At 36.5% G+C, this 22,819-nt stretch overlaps 1 pseudogene across 2 annotated transcripts in view; it reads left to right on the forward strand.

Annotated features, from left to right (window-relative positions):
* The window catches only part of LOC145509217 (protein CFDP2 pseudogene), an 837,797-nt pseudogene that overhangs the window by 83,537 nt on the left and 731,441 nt on the right, over positions 1–22,819 (forward strand). The window lies entirely within an intron of this gene.

The following is a 22,819-nucleotide window of genomic DNA, read 5'->3' on the forward strand; positions in this document are numbered from 1 at the left end:
CGATATTTTGTGTTTCATTTGTACCACATAGTTAATCAGTATTTGTATAGATTATATTCCATTTCAATTTATTACAAGGCAATGGCTATACTTCCTTGTGTTCTACAAAATATACTGTGACTTATCAATTTTATACATAGTAATGTGTATTACTTAATCCTATACCCCTTTCTTGCCCCGTCTCCTTCCTTGACCCACTGGTGACTACCAGTTTGTTACCAATACCTGAGTCTGTTTCTGTTTTGGTGTGTGTGTGTATATATATATATATATATGTATATATATATATAGATATATATATGGAGAGTTCTGACAAAATGTGGTCCACTGGAGAAGGGAATGGCAAACCACTTCAGTATTCCTGCCTTGAGAACCCCATGAACAGTATGAAAAGGCAAAAAGTAGGACACTGAAAGATGAACTCCCCAGGTCGGTAAATGCCCATATATGTTACTTGAGATCAGTAGAGAAACAACTCCAGAAAACATGAAGAGATGGAGCCAAGCAACAGCAACACCCAGTGGTGGATGTGACTGGTGATAGAAGCAAAGTCCGATGAGATAAAGAGCAATATTGCATAGGAACCTGGAACATTATGTCCATGAATCAAGGCAAATTGGAAGTGGTCAAACAGGAGATGGCAAGAGTGAACATCAACATTCTAGGAATCAGTGAACTAAAATGGACTGGAATGGGTAAATTTAACTCAGATGACCATTATATCTACTACTGTGGGCAAGAATCCCTTAGAAGAAATGAAGTAGCCCTTATAGTCAACAAGAGTCTGAAATGCTGTACTTGGATGCAATCTCAAAAACAACAGAATGATCTCTGTTCATTTCCAAGGCAAACCATATGACATCACGGTAATCCAAGTCTGTGCCCCGACCACTAATGATGAAGAAGCTAAAGTTGAACAATTCTATGAAGACCTACAAGACTTTCTATAACTAACACCCAAAAAAGATATCCTTTTCATTATGGGACACTGGAATGAAAAAGTAGGAAGTCAAGACACACCTGGAGTAACAAACAAATTTGGCCTTGAAGTACAGAATGAAGCATGGCAAAGGCTAGTAGAGTTTCACCAAGAGAACACACTGGTCATAGTAAACACCCTCTTCCAACAACACAAGAGAAGACTCTACACATGGACATCACCAGATGGTCAATACTGAAATCATATTGATTAAATTCTTTGCAGCCAAAAATGGAGAAGCTCTATACTGTCAGCAAAAATAAGACCGAGAGCTGACTGTGGCTCAGATCATGAATTTCTTATTGCCAAATTCAGACTTAAATTGAAGAAAGTAGGGAAAACCACTACCATTCAGGTATGACCTAAATAAAATCCCTTATGATTATACAGTGGAAGTGACAAATAGATTCAAGGGATTAGATCTGATAGAGTGCCTGATGAACTATGGATGGAAGTTTGTGACATTGTATAGTAGACAGGAATCAAGACCATCCCCAAGAAAAAGAAATGCAAAAAAGCAAAATGGCTATCTGAGGAGGCCTTACAAATAGCTGTGAAAAAAAGAGCCATGAAAGGCAAAGGAGAAAAGGAAAGATATACCCATTTAAATGCAGAGTTCCAAAGAATAGCAAGGAAAGATAAGAGAGCCTTCCTCAATGATCAGTGCAAAGAAAGAGAGAAAAACAACAGAATGGAAAAGACTAGAGATCTCCTCAAGAAAATTAGAGATACCAAGGGAATATTTCATGCAAAGATGGGCTCGATAAAGGACAGAAATGGTATGGACCTAACAGAAGCAGAAGATATTAAGAAGAGGTGGCAAGAATATAGACAAGAACTATACAAAAAAGACTCACGACTTAAATAATCACAATGATGTGATCACTCACCTAGAGCCAGACATCCTGGAATGTGAAGTCAAGTGGGCCTTAGGAAGCATCACTACAAACAAAGTTAGTGGAGGTGATATAATGCTAGTTGGACTATTTCAAATCCTGAAAGATGATGCTGTGAAAGTGCTGCACTCGACATGCCAGCAAATTTGGAAAACTCAGCAGTGGCCACAGGACTGGAAAAGGTCAGTTTTCATTCCAGTCCCAAAGAAAGGAGATGCCAAAGAATGTTCAAACTCCTGCACAAATGCACTCATCTAACAGGCTAGTAAGGTAATGGTCAAAATTCTCCAAGCCAGGCTTCAGCAATACGTGAACCGTGAACTTCCAGATGTTCAAGCTGGTTTTAGAAAAGGCAGAGGAACCAGAGATCAAATTGCTAACATCTGTTGGATCATCGAATAAGCAAGAGAGTTGCAGAAAAACATCTATTTCTGCCTTACTGACTATGCCAAAGCCTTTGACTGTGTGGATCACAATAAACTGTGGAAATTTCTTAAAGAGATGAGAATACCAGAACACCTGACCTGCCTCTTGAGAAATCTCTATGCAGGTCAGGAGACAACAGTTAGAACTATACATGGAACAACAGATTGGTTCCAAATTGGGAAAGGAATATGTCAGGCTATATATTGCCACCCTGCTTATTTAACTTATATGTAGAGTACATCATGATAAATGGTGGGCTGGATGAAGCGCAAGCTGGAATCAAGATTGCTGGGAGAAATATCAATAACCTCAGATATGCAGATGACACCACCCTTATGGCAGGAAGCGAGGAAGAACTAAAGAGCCTCTTGATGAAAGTGAAAGAGGAGAGTGAAAAAGTTGGCTTAAAGCTCAACATTCATAAAAGTAAGATGATGGCACCTGGTCCTATCACTTCATGACAAATAGATGGGGAAACAGTAGAAACAGTGAGAAACTTTATCTTTTGGGGCTCCAAAATCACTGCAGATAGTGACTGCAGCCATGAAATTAAAAGATGCTTACTCCTTGGAAGAAAAGTTATGACCAACCTAGACAGCATATTACAAAGCAGAGACATTACTTTGCCAACAAAGGTCCGTCTAGTCAAGGCTATGTTTTTTCCAGTAGTCATGCATAGATGTGAGAATTGAACTATAAAGCTGAGCACTGAAGAATTGATGCTTTTGAACTTTTTTATTGGAGAAGACTCGTGAGAGTCCCTTGGACTGCATGGAGGTCCAACTGGTCTATCCTAAAAGAAATCAGTCCTGAACATTTATTGGAAGGACTGATGCTGAAGCTGAAACTCCAATAGTTTGGCCACCTGATGTAAGGAACTGACTCATTTGAAAAGACCCTGATGCGGTGAAAAGTTTTAGGTGGGAGGGGAAGGGGACGACAGAGGATGAGATGGGTGAATGGCATCACCAACTCAATGGACATAAGTTTGAGTAAACTCTGGGAGTTGTTGATGGACAGGGAGGCCTGACGTGCTGCAGTTGGGGTCTGAGCCCATGTTTTTGGACCAGAAACACAGCGTCAGCTATGAGCTGCCTCAGATTTCTTTAAGTGTGTGTTTTCTCCTCTCTCAGCACCAGGACCTTTGCCCCAGAGGGGGGAAGTGCTGAAACTAGAAGGTCCTTTTAAGGCTATTGGATCATAGTGGGGCATGACCTGCAGTGGATTGGCTGCAGATAGAAGTCTGAGCTGCTTCTGATGCATTACCTTTATATGTGGCAGCAGTTGTTGCTCTCATCTTGCTCAGAATTAACCTTGGGTCCAAATCCCCTTTATGCCTCACAACTGATTATTGCCACCAGCCTCTGTTGCCCCATCCCTGTTGTAGAGCCATACTGAAGGGTATGCAAGGCCCATATTAACTCTTTACATGTATCTGAGTGTGGACTGTGGTGGACTAGACACCATCATCATCCTAGGCTCCTTCCGTTGTGCTGCCTCAGTATGTACCAGCAATGGCCACCGATGACCCACCCAGGTCTGCCTCTCTGGGCCATGATCCTACTCTTTCACTAGTTGCGGCAGCCCTAGATCCAGTGTGACATGGGGTAAATAAGGTTGGAGGGTTTGCTTGTCTATGCTGGGTCATGGGAATGATGGTCATGGAAAACCAGACAGCCCCTGGAGCACTCCTCAGGCTCCCACCTCCACACCTCCACACTGCCTTGGGTGTGAGTCAGCATGTATGTGCTCCTCAGGAGCAGTGTCTAGGATTTCCATAACCCTCTTGTCACTCCTACCAGCCCCCCAACCAATCAAGCAGGTTCATCTTCCCTTTGTAAGCCCTAGAACAGGGGCATTCAGTATGCCAATCAAACCACTCACTCCACAGGGTGAATTGCTGCTTCTGTAATCTCTCTTCCCCTCTGAGTCCCCTTCCTGATGGCTTATTTTCTCTTTCTACCTGAATCTCTGTCTGTCTTTACTTAAAGCCTTGGTTGTACAAGTCTTTGTGCCAGTTTCCACGTAGTTTTCAGTGAGGATTTTTCCACACATGGATGTATTTTTGATGTGTTCATGAAGTGAGTTTCATGTTCTTTTTCTCTGCCATCTTGATTGATCTCTCCAATTTAACTATTTGCAAGCAGTTTGTATTAAAATAGACATCCTACAGTATTCTTGCTTCCAGTTGATAAAATACAATAACAAAAGTATAGGAAATATAGTACAACTTTAAATCAGCATTTCTTATATCTCTGTAAAATATAAAATCAATATAGGCTCAATGAATTATACATTTACAATATTTAATTATTATTGTGAAATCTTTTAAATGTGCTTAAAACTATGTCTTGTGCATAGGTACATGCTCAGTTGTAACTGACTGTTCGTGACTCCATGGACTATAGCCTGCCTCCCTCTGTTGTGCTAAAACCAAATATAAACACATAAGATGAACTAAGTCCATTGCTAATAACACTTCATAATTATAATGAATATTGCAATAGTTATTCTTCTCTTACAAAAAGTTTTCCTACCTAAGCTTTGTTAAAAATAATATAATCACAGATTTTGTACTTGTAAATAACCAAATATATCCTGAAATATGATTGTTATTTGGTATTTTAATGTGTCCACTTGCACTCATAAATAATATTCATTTGTATTATCAATTCTAATAAAAAGTCACTAGAGTACACTTCAGCTTTTTATTTACTGTATTCAGTTTAAGCAGAATAAAAACTGCCCAAGATGTCTTTGAATAGAAAATAAATTACCTTATGCATAACAGATCAATAAAATATCAGACTTATTCCTCTGGATTTTGTAGTCAATAGCATGTGGCTCTATTTCTGGGCTCAATTTTCTAAATAAAAATAGATATGGAGGATTACATTTTCATTTTATTTTATACTTATTCTGTAACTGGCAATTGACTGATAGTTTATAATTGCCTTGAGATCAGAGATATTGTCAGTGTTATATAGCTTGCATCCAATAACATTAAGTAAATAGGTAGCTTTTGTTTTTACTTTACTTTATAATTAACAGGTCATATTTAATTATTCATTTTTTCTCTTCTTATACTCAAAGATTAATTGAGGATGCAGACTATTTAAGCTTATGGTGCAAGTCTTACCTGACAAGTTACATGCGCCTTTGCTCCCAAGGTTCTGTAGGTGCTTCACTATGTTGCCACTAACTCTGTAGTAAGTCATGCTGTTGTTTTCCCTTTAACTTTAAATAACCGACTACCCTAAAAGAAAAGGATAGGGAATATGGAAGTTTTACCATTTCTAGGGGTCTTGTACACCTACTTTCCAAATTTTAGTCCAGTAACCAAGACCATATTTCAGTGAAGAATTTTGTTTCAAGGACTAGTTTTAATAGCAAAAAATTTATGGTATTAATCCACTAGAGAAGCATGTTTAATTTGTAAGATACATCTCATAGTTGACTGGGGACACTGCTCTACAGGACGTGTTCATTGATAGTCTTTACATCTATGCACATAGGAACATCTCACTATCTCTTCTGAGAACATGCTTTCACACTAAAGAATACCCAGCTATTTAGGTAATAGCTGTCTCCTAGATAACTGTATCCTAAAAAATGAACCACACTTATACATAAATCTTGAGAGCAATTATTCTGTGACTTGATCTAATTTGCTTGATCAAAATCTCTACCAGTTTTACATCTTTTGGTGTATTTGGTGGGAAAACCTCTAGTTATCCCTCATTTAAAACAAAAGCAAAATAACTTTTCCTAAATATATATTTTATACAATTTTATTGACCCTATATAGTTGTAATTTTGGAATATGTGTGAACTATTAGTATACAAGCATTTTCGAGGATTAAAGTTCAATCTTGGATTATCTCAGTAATCAAGATTGTGGTGAAACAAAATGTAAGAAAAAAATATATGTTGATAGCAGAAAGATACATCAAAATGTGTGAAGCACAAAACAAACAAAAAACCCCCCCCCAAAACCTGTATAGCCACATGCAAACAAACAAAATGTGACAGAGACCTACCCCCTTAAAAAACAAAAAAAAAAACTAAAAATGTATTACATACCTAAATGTAAAGCACAAAACTAAAAGACAACATAGGAGCTAACCTAGATGACCTTAGATATAGTGATGGCTTTATATATTTAATAGCAAAGGTAAGGTCATGAAAGAAACAGTGGATATGCTAGACGTCATTAAAAAAAAGCCACCCAGTAAAAGACAATGTGAATAGAATTAGAAGCCATGCCATATACTGGGAGAAAATATTTCTGAAAGACACATACATCAAAAAGCCACATACATGGGTAGATGATCCTGCAGCCTTCTCCATCTCAGCTGCCCTCTGCCATCAGCTCTCCAGGCGATTTTCTCTGTGCCTGCACTCTCCCCTCCTGCCTTCATCTCCCTAAGAAAGTGTCCAGAAAATTAAGCCCACACACAGGAACACACACACAATCCACCAAAAAAAAAAAAAAAAAAATCAGGGAGCTGGAGCAGGCAGAAGAGTAAGAGAGCACACGCGCAGGAGAGAGGGCTCAGCCATTCTTGGAGGAAGAAAGACACAGGCAGACGCAGGCTGGGGCTGGTGGGGACCAGGACTCAGGTCTCATAGCCCCCAGGAGCCTCCTTCATGGACCCAGGGATCCTGAAAGTGGCTGCCTCAGCTTAGGATGGGCAACTGTGTCAAGTTGCCACTAGTCTATCTCTCAAGGAAGACAAGGAAGATGTGCCAAGAGGAGACTAGCTACACAGTGGTGCAGATGAGTGAGGAGGGGCTGGCAGCCAGCGGCGAGCTTCCCAGGCCCCTCCTGATGCTGGCTCAGAACTGCACAGCCACGCACAACCTGCTGGGCCCAGCCTTCATCTTCCTACGTAAGGGCTTCGCGGAGAACAGGCAGCCTGACAGATCTCTGCCGCCAGAGGAGATTGAAGAGCTCAGGGAGGCCATCAGAGAATTTGACAAGGACAAAGATGGCTACATCAACTGCCGGGACTTGGGTAACTGCGTGTGCACCATGGGCTACATGCCCACTGAGATGGAGCTCATCGAGCTGTCTCAGCAGATCAATATGAACCTGGGTGACCACGTGGATTTTGATGACTTTGTGGAGCTAATGGGACCTAAACTCCTGGCAGAGACAGTAGATATGATCGGAGTAAAGGAACTGCGAGATGCCTTCTGAGAGTTTGACACCAATGGTGATGGGGAGATAAGCACTGGTGAGCTACAAGAGGCCATGAGGAAACTCCTGGGTCATCAGGTGGGACACGGAGACATAGAGGAGATTATCTGAGTTGTGGACCTCAATGAGGATGTGGAGCAACTGGTGTTCTCATTGATTCCTAGAGGGGATGCAAAAAGGTACAGCCACTTTTGGAAGACAGTTTGCAGTTTCTAATAAGACTAAATAAGCTATTTTCATATAATACAGCAATTGTTTGATATTTACCCAAAGGACTTGAAAAAATGTTATATCCATGCAAAAGCTTGCACATGGGTGTTTATCACTATTTTCAAGCCCTCCCCACAATAAAAAAGATAATAAATTTATGTCAAAATGTGAAAATTCAGAAAAAAAATAGATTTATTTCTTTAAGTAATAAAACTTTGGTAAGTTTTAGTTTACCAAAACCGAGAAGAAGAAATAAAAAGTATGAATAATCTCTTACCTGTTGAATTTTTAATCTACAAGTCTCCCATTCATAAAAACTACCAACATTAAAAGAAGATATAATACCAATATTAGGTGGGATTTAAAACCAGTATAACTGTGATACTAACTTGAGGATATTACACTTAAAGGAACATTAAAGGAAAATAAACCTCATGAACGTAGATACAAAGACTCATGAACAAAACTTTAGCAAATTTAATTGTTACAATAAATATATCTGATTTATTCCAAGAATACAAGCTTTATTCGGAGAAGGCAATGGCAACCCACTCCAGTACTCTTGCTTGGAGAATCCCATGGATGGAGGAGCCTGGTAGGCTGCAGTCCATGGGGTCGCTAGGAGTCGGACACGACTGAGCGACTTCGCTTTTACTTTTCACTTTCATGCATTGGAGAAGGAAATGGCAACCCACTCCAGTCTTCTTGCCTGGAGAATCCCAGGGACATGGGAGCCTGGTGGGCTGCCATCTATGGGGTCTCACAGAGTCGGACACGACTGAAGCAACTTAGCAGCAGCAACAAGCTTTATTATTCAAAACAATGTGATTACCTATTACAAAGAGAATACGGTATAGAAAACGTGGTTATCTCAACAAAGAATAAAATTCATTTGATTAAATTATCATTTCTTAAAAGACACTTAGCAGACTAGATATGGAAACATGCTTAGTCTTTTCAGTTATATCTACAAATCACCTACATCACACTCAATGTTGAAATATTATTTACTTGCCTTGTGAGGTATACAAGGATACCTAGTATATAAATACTGTATCATGGTAGCAGACTCTATTGTGAGTTATGAAATAAATTATTTAATATGGGAATTAGAACTTCAAAGCTTCAAAGCTGTGGGAAGATCTGTACATGTAGAATTGGAAGTTTAAATGTGTCAACAACCTATGATTCTGAGAGAATCAGCAAATGCAATCGCAGAAGTAGAGCCACAGGGGGAACTGAAAGAATTGCCTGGAGGAAGCCATTGTCTGAGATCACAGCTAAATGATTTGTGATAAACAAGAGAACACTCTTTATCAGTGGGCTTAGTCATCAAGAAGATCTATATGCATAATGGTGGGGATCAAAGATAAGCTTTAATCTGTTAGTCATTTCTGCATCTATTCCTTAATGACTATGAATGTCAGCCATCAGTACCCTACTCATGCCCTTGAGCTTTCTATTTGTCTTTCTCTCTTTGCCTGTGTCCTTGTCCTCTTTTTATCAGGAGGACTCATTTAAATCAAAATGCCTTCCTTCACATACTCAATTAGCCAACTTTATTATCTCACTTATGACTTCCTTGTTGCCACTTACATAGAAATGTTTTAATGTTTTATCCATCTTTAATATTTTAAACTCTTGATCACTTGTTTCTTCAAATGATTCTTTGTTTTGGTTTTCATAACAACAACAACAGCAAAAAGTCCTGATTATTCTGGATTTCAGATTATCAGGGTAAACTGTAGTATTTAAGAAAGGAGGCCCTGAGGCCAGATGAACAAAGTTGGATCCTATCTCCATCATTTACAAGCTGGGTTTGTATGACTTTAGGAGATTGACTTTGTTGTTCTTTTTCAGTTGCCTCAGCTACAAAATAGAGATAATATTTGTTTCAACCTGATAGATTAAAGTTCAGTTAGTTAATAGATGCAAAGCTATTTGATCATTTACAGTATAAATGTTTAGGCTCTATTGCTCTATATTTCTGGAGAAGGAAATGGCAACCCACTCCAGTATTCTTGCCTGGAGAATCCCAGGGACGGCGGAGCCTGGTTGGCTGCTGTCTGTGGGGTCGCACAGAGTCGGACACGACTGAAGCGACTTAGCAGCAGCAGCAGCTCTATATTTGTGGCTTCTAGAATATGTGTGCAGTGCAGGGTAACACAGATACTATTTAGCTTGTTGAATGTGTCTAGGAAAGACAGGATAAGATATTTTACAGGTATCAAATTTGGGGTTCTTTCTTTGTCCTTTGATATTCCAAATAGGCCAAAATATGACTGTAGTTCACCATATTCCAAACATTAAATGTCCTTAATTTTATATGAGTAGGTAGGTAAGTAAGTACATAGATAGATAGGTAGCTAGAGATAAGTTAAATTATTTTTCCTTGCCTTGTAATGCTAAGCACCTCTTTGGAGTAAGGCTGTAAATACCTACACATTTATCAGTTTCCTGAGACAGAAGGGATCAAGGCAGTCATCATCCAGTCAGGTGATTGAAATTTATCTATCTTTAATTTCAGAATTTGGGTTATTATGTCTAATTCTATTTTAACATTAGAATTTTGATTGATTATTGGTGTTCAACCTCAATAGTCTAATTAGTCTGACTGTAGCTTCCTGATTATGTCTCTGAGGTTTTCTTTCTTTCAAATCTGCTTATATCTTTAATATCAGTTTTACTTTTCTCTGTGTTATGTTTTCTCTTGACAGTCTATTCACTCTTGGTGAGTTATTGTGTTCTTTTACTAAAGGAACGTCAGTTATTATCTGGGGCTTAGGCTGTTGATAGCCTCCCAAATTTACTGCCCAATAAAAGATTCAATTCTTCAGACTCATTACAGTATTTCAGATCCTGCAATTAGTTTGGTAAAATAGATAAGCAGAAGGCTACCATGTGGATTTCAAGATACATCCTTAAAAAAAGGGCCATGTCCAGAGTTCTACCTCCTGCTCTTGAAGCCCTTGCGTGCTGCAGTCCATGGGGTCACAAAGAGTCGGGCAGAACTTGGTGAATGAACAGCAACAACCTGTTTCATTCAAGTTATCTAATTTATTGGCATACAATTACTCAAAGTAGTTTCATATAATCATTTTTATTTCTGTAAGGTCAATAATAATTTCTATTGTTTCAATCATTTGAGTATTTTTTTCCCTCTCTCTTTTCCTTGATCAGTCTAGCTAAAATTATATCACTCTTGTTGATATTACAAATGATCAATTTTTATTTCCTTGATTTTCCCTAGTGTTTTTCTATCCTCAGTTTGCTTCATTTCCACTTTAGTATTTATAATTACTTCCCTTTTATTGCTTTAAATTTAATTTAGTTTAGTTTTGTTTTCTAATTTCTTAACTTAGAGAGTTAGGTTATTGACTTGAGGTTTGTTTGTTTGTTTGTTTGTTTTTAATATAAGCAGTCAGAGCCACAAAGCACTGTCTTAGGTGAATCCAATAAATTTGTGTATATTATATATTAATGTTTTCATCTGAATGTATTTTTGATTTTTATGATTTAATCTTTAACCTACTAGTTGTTATTTAGAAGTTTTTTTTTTTAATTTCCACATATTTGCAAATTCCAATTTTTCTACTGTTACTGATTTCTCATTTGACTTAATAATGTTCAGAAAACAAACTTGCATCATTTCAATTTAAATTTAATTGAAATAATATATCACCTGTTATGTAGAATATTCTCTGTGATCTTAAGAAGAATGTGTAGTCTGCTGTTGTCAAGTATAATATTCTGTGGTTGTTTGTTAGATCTAGTTGTTTTTATGATGTTCTTAAAGTCTTCTGTTTTCTATTTTAATTTCTAATTGTTTTTTATATACATTATTTAAAGAGAAGTATTGAAGTCTCTGATATTAAGATTGAGTTGAATTATTTCTCCCTTTAGTGATATCAGTTCTCGCTTTTTACATTCTGAGTTGTTGTTAAGAAAATGTATATTTATAATCTTGTAGATATATTATCATATTATTTAGAAATTAATCTCTAATAGCATTTTTGGTTTTAAAGTCTGTTTTGTCATATATTAGCATAATAACTTTAGCGTCCATGTGTTTGCTGTTTGCATGTTATCTCTTTTCCCATTCTTTTAATTTCAGCCAATTTGTAGCATTGCTTTTGAAGTCTGTCTCCAATAGACAACATAGAGATACATCTTGTTTTTAATCCTCTCTGACAAATTCTACATTTTGCCTGTACTGTTTAAACCATTCACATTCAATAATCTTATTGATGTTGGAGTTATGTCTGCCATTTTAGTTTTACTTCCCAAATGCCTAATGTTTATCCCGTCTATTCTTCCTTAAATGTTAGTTGGTTAGTCATGTCCAACTCTTTGTGAGCTCATGGACTGTAGATTGCCACACTCCTCTGCCCTTGAAGCCCTCCAAAAATACTGGAGTGAGAAGCTATTCCCTTGTTCAAGGAATTGTCCTGACCCAGGGATCAAACCTGGGTCTCCCTCCTTGCAAATAGTTTCTTTGCTGTTTGAGTCACCAGAGAAGCCCCAGTTCTTCCTTAACTCCTTCCCTTTCCATTAAGTGGAGATTTTCTAGTTCAGTATTTAACTTTGTTAAGGATTTTTCCACTATATTTTTATTGGTAATTTAATTATTTTTAGCTTATTTTTTATTGGAGGAAAATTGCTTTACAGTGTTGTGATAGTTTCTGCCATAAAACAACACAAATCAGTCATCAATGTACACATATATGTGCAAGGGGGAGGCTCACCTCCCTCTTGAGCCTCTCTCCTGAGCTTCTCTCCATCCAACCTCATTAGATAATCTCATAGTGCCGGGCTGGGCTCCCTGTGTAATATAGCAGCTTCTCACTAGCTATCTATTTTACACATGGTAGTTTATAATATATATGTCTATGCTACTTCATCCATTCATTCCATCTCTCCTTCCCCCACTGTGTCCACAAGTCAGTTCTTTATGTCTGGGTCTCTATACTTTCCCTGCAAATAGGTTCATCAATACCATTTTTTCTAGATTCCATAAATATGCATTGATATACAATATTTGTTTTTCTCTTTCTGACCTACTTCACTCAGTATAACTCACTCTAGGTTCATCCACCTCACTAGAACAGACTCATATTCATTATTTTTTATGGCTGAATAGCGTTCCATTAGTGAAGAGGAACTAAAGAGCTTCTTAATGAGGGTGAAGGAGAAGAGTCAAAGAGCCAGCTAAGACTAACTATTAAAATAAAACCAAAAAACATTTAAGATCATGGCATCCGGCGCCATTACTCCATGGCAAATAGAAGGGGAAAAGGTGAAAATAGTGACAGATTTCCTCTTCTTGGGCTCTAACATCAGTGCAGATGGTGACTGAAGCCATGAAATCAGAAGATGATTGCTTCTTGGTAGGAAAGCTATAACAAACCTAGTGTGTTGAAAAGCAGAGGCATTATTCTGCCACCAGAGGTCTGTGTAGTCAAGGGTATGGTCTTCCCTGTGGTCACATATAGTTGTGAGAGCTGGACTGTAAAGAAGGCAGAGCACCAAAGAATTGATGCCCTCTAACTGTGGTGCTGGAGAAGATTCCTGAATGTCCCTTGGACAGCAAGGAAATGAAACCAGTCCATCTTTAAAGGAAATCACCTGTGAATATTGACTGGAAAGACTGTTGCTGAAGCTGAAGCTCCAGTATTTCGGTCATCTGATGAGAACAGACAACTCATTGAAAAAGTCCCTGATGCTGGGGGAAATCTTTGTAATGAGTGTTTTATATTTACAGCCCATTTAATTTGAGTACTAGGTATTCAGTTGGGCTTCTCAGGTGGTGCTAGTGGTAAAGAATCTACCTGCAATGCAGGAGATAAAGAGATGCATGTTCTGTCCCTGGGTTGGGAAGATCCTCTGGAGAAGGAAATGGCAATCTGCTACAGTATTCTTGCCTGGAAAACTCCATGGACAGAGGAGCCTGATGGGCCACAGTCCATGGGACTGCAAAGAGTCAGACATGCCTGAGTACACACATCAACATTAAATAGAAATACTGGTTCTATATCTAGATATCATAATATTTACATTTGAAAAAATTGATTCACATACTCAAGTTGTTTCATACATATATTTTTCAGTGACTGAATTAAGTATGCAACATCATTCTTCTTTGAAATTTTCATTCACTTTCATAAAAAGTAGTTTTTCATTTTTAGAACAGTAGATTAAACTTTGAAGCAAAATCAGACCTGTTTCAAAATTATATCTAAGTTAAGTGATTCCCCAACTCTTGTTTCAACTCAATATTAACATTAAAAATAATATTATATGAATTGAAAACAAATCTAAATGTATGAATATCAACCAAGCATTCTCCATTTTTTATAGTTAGACATATAGCCAATTTTCATTATTCTGTTTATTACAATGAACATTTCTGCAGTTTGATCATCTGAATAATGTATAAGATCTTTATTCCTGATTTTTATTATAAAAAGTTTTAATATTATACTTTTCTAGCTTGTTCACAAATGAGATTTTCCTTTCCTTGTAGATTCAAATTTAACTTCTCATAAGCAGTGTGATAGTAGTGAGAAATATGAATTGAATTACCATTAACTTATTTTCTTTGATTATTAAATATTTCACAAACATTCTTTTGATTTCAAGAAAATCTTAAGTTGGAGTTAACAGTTCAATAAAACTTACAAAACTCTTCCACAGCTCATTTTAAAGCTAAATATTTTAAATTGTTTTAAAATTGAATATTTCAAAGTATTTTAAATGTTTATTTCTTTCTACAGTTTGATTTACTGGGGATTATTTCTTGTAATGATTCCAATAATTATATAATTATTCTTGTAATTAGTTCTTGTATAATTTCCATATACGTATCCAACAATTCAAACAACAGGGACTTCCCTGGTAGCTCAGGGATGAAGAATCTGCCTGCCAATGCAGGAGCCACAGGTTGCATCCCTGGGTCAATAAGGAAACGGCAACCTGCAGAAGGAAATGGCAACCCAGCCCAGTATGCTTACCTGGGTAATCCCATGGATGTAAGAGCCTGGCAGGCCATAGTCCACGGGTTCACAGAGAGTCAGACATAACTTAGCCACTAAACAACAACATCTGTACCCATAGAATGATTCAAACAAGAAAAAGTGAATGAATATTTTTTTTAAATTTTTAATATCTATTAGATAGCTCAGTTGGTAAAGAATCTGCCTGCAATGCAGGAAACCCTGGTTCGATTCCTGCGCTGGGAAGATCCCCTGGAAAAGGGAGTGACAAGCCACTCCAGTATACTTGGGCTTCCCTTGTGGCTCAGCTGGCAAAGAATTTGCCTGCAATGAAGGAGACCTGGGTTTGATTCCTGGGTTGGGAAGATCTCCTGGAGAAGGGAAAGGCTACCGACTCCAGTATTCTGGCCATGGAGAATTCCATGGGTGGTATAGTCCATGACGTCACAAAGAGTCGGACTTTACTGAGCGACTTTCACTTTTCATGCAATAGAACCCGGCAGTATAGAAAACATTAGACTCTTGTTTATAAATCCCAGTATATCTAAATTTTCTATCTAATATACCTAGATTTTTTTCCACATGAGTTTAAAATTATTTCTGACAGATTAAAAAAAAAATCTGAGACCATTTCAATTTCAAAATTAATGACATATTAAACTAAATTTGGAATTTCTTTAAGACAAAATATATCTAAAAGATTGAGAAGGCAATGAAGGAGGCATATCACAAAACTCATTTAAATATAAAGCAAAAACCTTGATTTTTCATAGTATAAACTTAGATTTTGAAGCTAGTAGAAAACTCTTCTATGACAAATAGTTTAGTGGCTTATTGAAGACATTTACTTTTTAAAAAGATTCTCATGGTTTTTTAACAGAATTTTTTCATAACTGAAATTTATATAATTTTTTACCATCTCTGTGACTGTGATGATGCTTCTTATGCCAGGTTGGCTAGGCTGTCTCTAATTATTCAATCAAACATTAATATACTTGTTGTTGTGAAGGTATTTTACAGGTATAATTGACATCAGTTTAACTAAGGGAGTTAGTTAACTAACTAACTAAACTTAGTTAGTTCTCCATGCACTGGAGAAGGAAATGGCAACCCACTCCAGTATTCTTGCCTGGAGAATCCCAGGGATGGCGGAGCCTGGTGAGCTGCAGTCTATGGGGTCGCACAGAGTCGGACACGACTGAAGCGACTTAACAGCTAACTAAGGGAGATTATTCTGGTTAATCTTGCTGGACCTGAATAAGTCAAAAGGCCTTACAATATCACTGAGATTTCCCCGTGAGAGATAGGAAGAGGAAAAGAAACAGAATTTTTACCTGTGGACAGCAGCTTTCACCTGTACCTGTAATTGTCTGAAAATTCCATTCTGCTTATGGTTACCCTCCTTTTTTGATTGCCCTTGACCTTTGAATTGGACTTCTTTAGCCAGCTCACTTTATAACATAACAAAAGCCTCCCTCTCCCCGCTCTCTCTCCTTCTCTTTCTCTCTCTCTATCCATCTGTAGATCTGCAAACACACACACTTGCAAACACACACTATATATCTATATATAATTTATGTTTACACACATCCGTATCCTATTGCTTTTCTTTCTAGTTGATCGGTGATTGATATACTATCTAGGAATATTTTATGCAAGAATTGATACAATTTTTTCCGTCTCTACCACTGATTTTTTCCATTGTATCTTTGTTTTTACAGTCTCATAGCTTTGGCTAAAAGTTTCATTCAGGTTTTCCAAACTTTTTGGCCAACTCAATAGCTTAAACACCCTGCCATTGGCCTAAGTTATTAAACTAGAAAATAGCAAACACATTTTAGCTAAATTAATTACTTCAATTTAATTACCAACTGTAATTTGCATAGGTAATACTGTCCTGAGGTACCTGTAGAGAAGTAAGTATTCAGGATATTAGAGATAGAGAACTCAGAAGAAGTTTGAAATGGGGATATATATTATGACTTATGTCATTCTATAAATGGCTTGTTTAGAAAAATGGATGTTGTTTCAGTTGGCTAAGGAAAGTATTATACATAGGATAAGAGAAAAAGAAGACCTAGACCTGAAGCATTAAAATAACCAAAAGTAAAAGAAACATGATAAGATTTAAATAAATAAATATATAACTGAAAAGAAGGCATATTGAAATAGAAACACATAACTTTTAATCTCTTGACGTCTAATAAAGAGAACATTTTAAGGGAAAGACAAAACACTTTGTTAGCATCAGGTGAAATAACGAATATATATGCTATAATTATGTAGAAAGCAATCAGATTTAGGTACATGTACTTCAGTGTGATAGTGTTGAGTTTTATGTATATTAAGAAGTGAGAGGATGAGAAATAATGGAAGTAGCAGTAAAGTCTCAATAGTTAGATTTTTAACTCTTGAGAGAGACTTCTTAAAAGATAAGTTCTTAAAAGAGAGATTTCTTAAAAAGATAAGTTCATGTTAGTATAATTTCTCTCTGAGCCTCATCTTTGAAGTTTTTTTTTTTTTTTAATAGCAGAGGAGGAAATTAAGGAGGCGGGGGGAAGAGTGGGAGGGTTGAAGGAAGGAAGGGAGGAAAGGAATAATTTTAATAAATTAACAGGAAAGTAGCTGTCATCCAAAATCAGTGTTATTCATCTGTGCCATATACTGGAGTAGATGGATCAAAATAAAGCAGAAACTGAGATAGGACACATACTGCTTCAGATCTTAAACAGTAAAGCCAATTATTATACAATTAAATGTTAACCATCAAAATATAATACTTCAAAATCAAAGGAAATTTTTAGCCAACCAAATGTATATCCAGAGATCGGTGATTAAAATAGATCAAAGAGCTTGAACAAGACTGAATGGAGTGAGATCTACATGAATACATTACTGGGAAGCAGAGGTAGTACCATGTTTCATAGTCTCTTACTCAGGTTTTCAGACTTCCTCAAAATGAATAAAGGAGAGAGAGAAGGCAGCAATGGTCATATGACAATACCAAGTCGACATGTATCATTCTATGCACATTAAATAACTGAATAGTAAAAATGGAGTGAAGATGTGCTCCTAAGGCAAAGGAAATAATAATTGAGCAAGAAGCTGTTGGATATAACAATGTGAATTGAAGCTGTGACTTATCCTCCCACTCTTCATCATGATAGTTTTGAGGAAAATTGCCCTCATTCAAAACATGAGTAATATTGACAAAAGAACTTTCAAGACTTATGTAATGATATCAAAGAAAAAAAGGCAGGAATAAACACTTGCAAATGGAAGATGAAAAGATATTTTTCTCATTATGATTTTCAGTGAAATAGGAGCAGAGTTCAGGGAAAACATCTCTAGAATTTCAAAGAAATGCTAGGCTTATTTTGTTTTTTTTTTTTTAATAAGAGTTACATAGCCTCAGAAATGAGATTCTGAGAAAACAGAGATTCAAAGAAGTAAAGGTGAAAATAGAAATATTTACATAAAAATTAAAATGTTAAAAAAAAATTAAAATGTTACGTAGAGCTGAATGATAAACTGGGAGCAGTAAAACACATATGATGTTAAATACAGTCAGGAATATTGTGGAAAGGACAGAGGAAATTACAAGACTTTAAATGGTAGAGGATCAACCTATACAGTAATTAGGGGTAAATAATAATTGTAGAAAAATACAGATGTAAAAAAAAATGTGAAACTGGTATTCCAAAGAAAATGAAACTAAAAATATAGATATTCAAAGATGTAAAAGAGAGATGGGAATGTTCCACTGGGAATGGTGGAAGGACTTCCAGAAAACATATTTTTTTACAAAAAAACAGTGAAAGTATTGGCAAAAATTGTCATCATCAACTTTTCCAGTACTTGGGAAGTTAACCAGAATGTGCAACAATCTTGGGAGCATTTCTTCAAAAAATGGTAAATCTAGATAAGAATAGTGAGCTTTGTAATTTCATGATAGTGGTATTGCAAATATTTCTGTTCCAATTTCGGTCCTCTCAGCTCTGGGATAGCCTTGAACACCCGCAGCCTGAAATGGTTATGAAAACCCAGAGCTTAGAAGCCAGTGGACGGAATGCAACAGAATTGGAGCTCCCCCAAAGTCCTATATCCACAGAGTAGTCATTGCCGGACCTGTGTGATGATTTCCTATAAAACACCACTCCCCAGACTCTTCTTTATTTGACCTTACTGAGAGACATTGCGAAGCTAACAATAGCCTTCTGAAACAATCTGTAGTAACTGGTTACCAATGCAGCTGCCTGAGATGGTGCTAACTTTTGAGGATGATGTAAGGCTGATGGTTATTTAAAGTGAAAAAAAAAAAAAAACTGTGGAAGGAGATACCCAAAGGGGATTTGGAAAAGTTTCAACATATTCCTAGGAATTAAGAAGGTCACATATATGTGTAAGACTGCGCATTTCCAGAAGTATGTGTTTGCTGAGGAAAGAGCTAAGGATGCCCTTAGCTTTCCTTTCTGGCTGATCTTAAGTATCCATGCAGGCAAAAAGTGAAATCTAGCCAAGCCATAAACTTCCTGTCTGAGCATTGAAGATATGCCCTAAACCACGCACAGAGTCCCTCAGCAAATGCTAGAATTATTTGTTTGAGGCATTTAAGATAATCTTGCTCCAGTCATTATCTGATCGTTAAACTAACTAAGCTGAGACTTCAGTTGCTATGGCTGGCAAATATAGACTTTAAGCAATTAATTCAGGAAAGCACCTAAATAAGTAAACAACCATAACAACAAACCCTGGGGGAGCGGGGAATGGGGAGAATCTTTGTTCTAGAGTTGTTACATGTTATTTAAAATTTCACTTTTTTCAACAAATGTAAATTATATTAAATAGGTAAAGAAACAAAGAATCATGACCCCTACATAGGCAATAAAAAATCAATAGAAACTGTCCTGGAGGAAGCACAAATATTAGATTTTACTAAACAAAAAACATAAGTTGGCTGTTTTAAATATGTTCAAAGAATTAAAATAAAAACTTCTGCAGAATTGACAAATATAAGGTTATCTCATTAAGTAGAGAATATTGGTAAAGATATAGAAATCATAAAATAGAGCCAACTGGAAATATCATGTTGGAAAGTACAAAAACTAAAATTAAAAATGTACTAGGGTGTCAACAGCAGATTTGCGATCACAACGGGTGACCCTGAAGATAGGTCAACTTATAATACCCAGTCTTAGAAACTGAGAGAGAAATAGTGTAGAACAGAGCTTCAGAGAACCATGGGGCAAGAGTGAGCATGTAAACTTATGCACAGTTGAGTCTCAGAGGAAGACGATAGGGCAAAAGAAGCAGAAAGAAAGAAATAAGTCTGAAAATTGCTAAATTTATTTGAAAGTAAAAGAGTGGAAAATCATATAGAATGCAAATTGTTGTTGTTCAGTCACCAAATCATGTCCAACTCTTTACAACCCTATGGACTGTAGTACTCTAGGCTCTGCTGTCCTTCACTATCTCCCAGAGTTTGCTCAAACTCATGTCTATTGAGTTAGTGATGGACCATCCAACCATCTCATCCTCTTTCATCCCCTACTCCTCCTTCCCTCAATCTTTCCCAGCATTAGGATCTTTGCCAATGAGTCAACTCTTCGTATCAGGTGGCCAGAGTATTGTAGCTTCAGCTTCAGTATCAGTCCTTCCAGTGAATATCCTGGTTTGATTTCCTTTAGGATGCAAATAGTAATTGAAAAAAAAAACAAACAAAAAACCTGTAGTAACAATAGTTAGATAGAAGAAATTTTAAGACAAAGTTTATACTGCATACTAAGAGGACATTTTGAAATGATGAACATGTCAGTCAAGAAATATAATGTTTATAAACTTTGTAAATGCATACAATAGCAAAGTACAAAAACATATAAATCAAAATTAGAAAACTGAGATAAATATAAAATTGAGGAGAATTTGATAAACCACCTTTGATAGCAAATAGCATAAAAAGGCAAATCAACAGCAAACTAGGAAACTGAGCAACACAACACTATAACACAGTTAGACCTAATAGACACATATAGAACGTTCCACACAAGATACAGGGTGTGCATTTTTTTCAAATGTATATGGAACTTTCTTCAAGAAAGACTGTATGTTAGGTCATAAAACATGTTGTAAATATAAGAAGATCAAAATCATAACAATGAGTGTTATCATAACATAGTGTAAGGAGATTAGAAAATAACAGATGGAAATTTGGGAAATTTATAACCATGTGGACATTAAATATAACGGTTATTAAAAAAAAAACAGTGAACCAAAGAGGAAGTCACAACAGAAATGAGAAAATACCTTGAGATGAGTGGAAACACACACACACAAACACACACACACACAACGTACCAAAATGTTACTGAATGCACGTTAAAGTAGTACTAATAAGGACATTTTCCTATAACTGACTGTATTAAAGAAAATAGATAAATCGATGATCAATAAGGCCATGTTAAATAAATGGATTAGAAAAATAAGATGACATCCAAAATGAAGAAGGGAAATACTAAATATCAAAACAGAAAATAAATAAATCAGGAATAGAAACACAATAAAGAGAGGAAGAAATAAAAAGTTGCATAGAAAAGTTAATGAAGTTTACAAACTTTTAGTTAACTGATAAACACTTCTGTGTTTAAATAAATGGGATAATTTACAGATGTAGGTCCACCTGCATGTTTGGTGGTTGAGGGGTTTATGTCTCACAACTCCAGATATCTGTATACAACACAGTGTTAAGTAATCCAGTGCCAGTAAGAGAGACATACAGGCTGGGGATCAGGATGATACAAGGAAATTTGAAGAGAGTGGCTAATTGTAACGACCACTGCATTTGATAATTCAAGGACCACAAAGGTGCAATAGAATTTATATGGAGGTAGGTTGATGATCATGAGTATGTAGTTTCTACTCATCTCTTGTGTTATGGGATTTTATCAATCAGTAAAAAAAAACACCCTAGTTTTAGAACAGAAAAATCACATGATGATCTGAAAGAAGTGGTAGAGTACTGCTATTGAGAAACTGAGACTCAAGGATATTAATTTGTAGAAAAATATAGCTAATAAGCTATAGAGCTGAAATGTGAATATGGAAAAAAAGAAAAGCATAGGGACATCTTACCACTCTTTCTCCCATAGGAAAACTGACATGGATAAACATGGCAGCTGCTGCTCAGATTCCATCATCATCTTTCTTTCTCTGTTTAAGAACACAGTGGAGTGATTGTTTTGATAGGATCTCACACCCTGAATATAGAAAACACTTATCTTTATGATGATGCCAATACAGTGATTCACCCATGCTTATCCAAGGCCACTTGTGATGTGTCATGATGCAGAACCATAATGCATAAAAGTAATTTTTTGAGCAGCAAAGCAGAAACATATGAATAAATATACAATATAGGATGTCAGAAGATCAGGGACTGCACATGTGCTCAATAGACTATTGAAACTACCTTCAAAGTCCTACAGTGGAATGTAGCAGATGCAGTGTGTGGTTCTTTTTTTTTTTTTTAATTGAATAACATGAAGAAAATAAACCATACCCCAGTCTTCCAATAGAGCAGTTATAAATATGTTTGTATCTGCCATTATTTTATGCAGTAGTATCACAACATTAAAATCATAAGCAATATCATAGGCTTTAGTTCTTGAATAGTCATTTTATAATGCCTAAATGAAACTCTTAGCTTATTCAGTTTTGTGTTACAATAATCAGTTAATAATGCATGCTAAGTCGCTTCAGTCGTGTCCGACTCTGTGTGACCCTACGGACAGCAGCCCACCAGGCTCCTCTGTCCACGGGATTCTCCAGGCAAGAATACTGGAGTGGGTTGCCATTTCCTTCTCCACAGTTAATAATAGAGAGGCCCAATACTATTTTGACATTGTATTAATAGTAGGTACAATGTAAGGATAAATCAATTCTCCAAACCTTTACTAAAATAAGACTGAGGGGTAAAGGTTTACACCTTGGCAGTGCAGTTATTTATGGGTGGTTTGTTTATGTTCTAGCAGAAGAGAAAAATCTCTCAGCAGACATCTGGACCAATTACTATTTTTATCCTCCTGTTTGAAACATGGCCTTGGGCGTCTTTTGGTCC

Source organism: Giraffa tippelskirchi, chromosome 1 (genome assembly GCF_054371585.1).
Source record: "Giraffa tippelskirchi isolate mGirTip1 chromosome 1, T2T-mGirTip1v1.2.pri, whole genome shotgun sequence".
In the NCBI taxonomy this organism is placed as follows: Eukaryota; Metazoa; Chordata; class Mammalia; order Artiodactyla; family Giraffidae; genus Giraffa; species Giraffa tippelskirchi.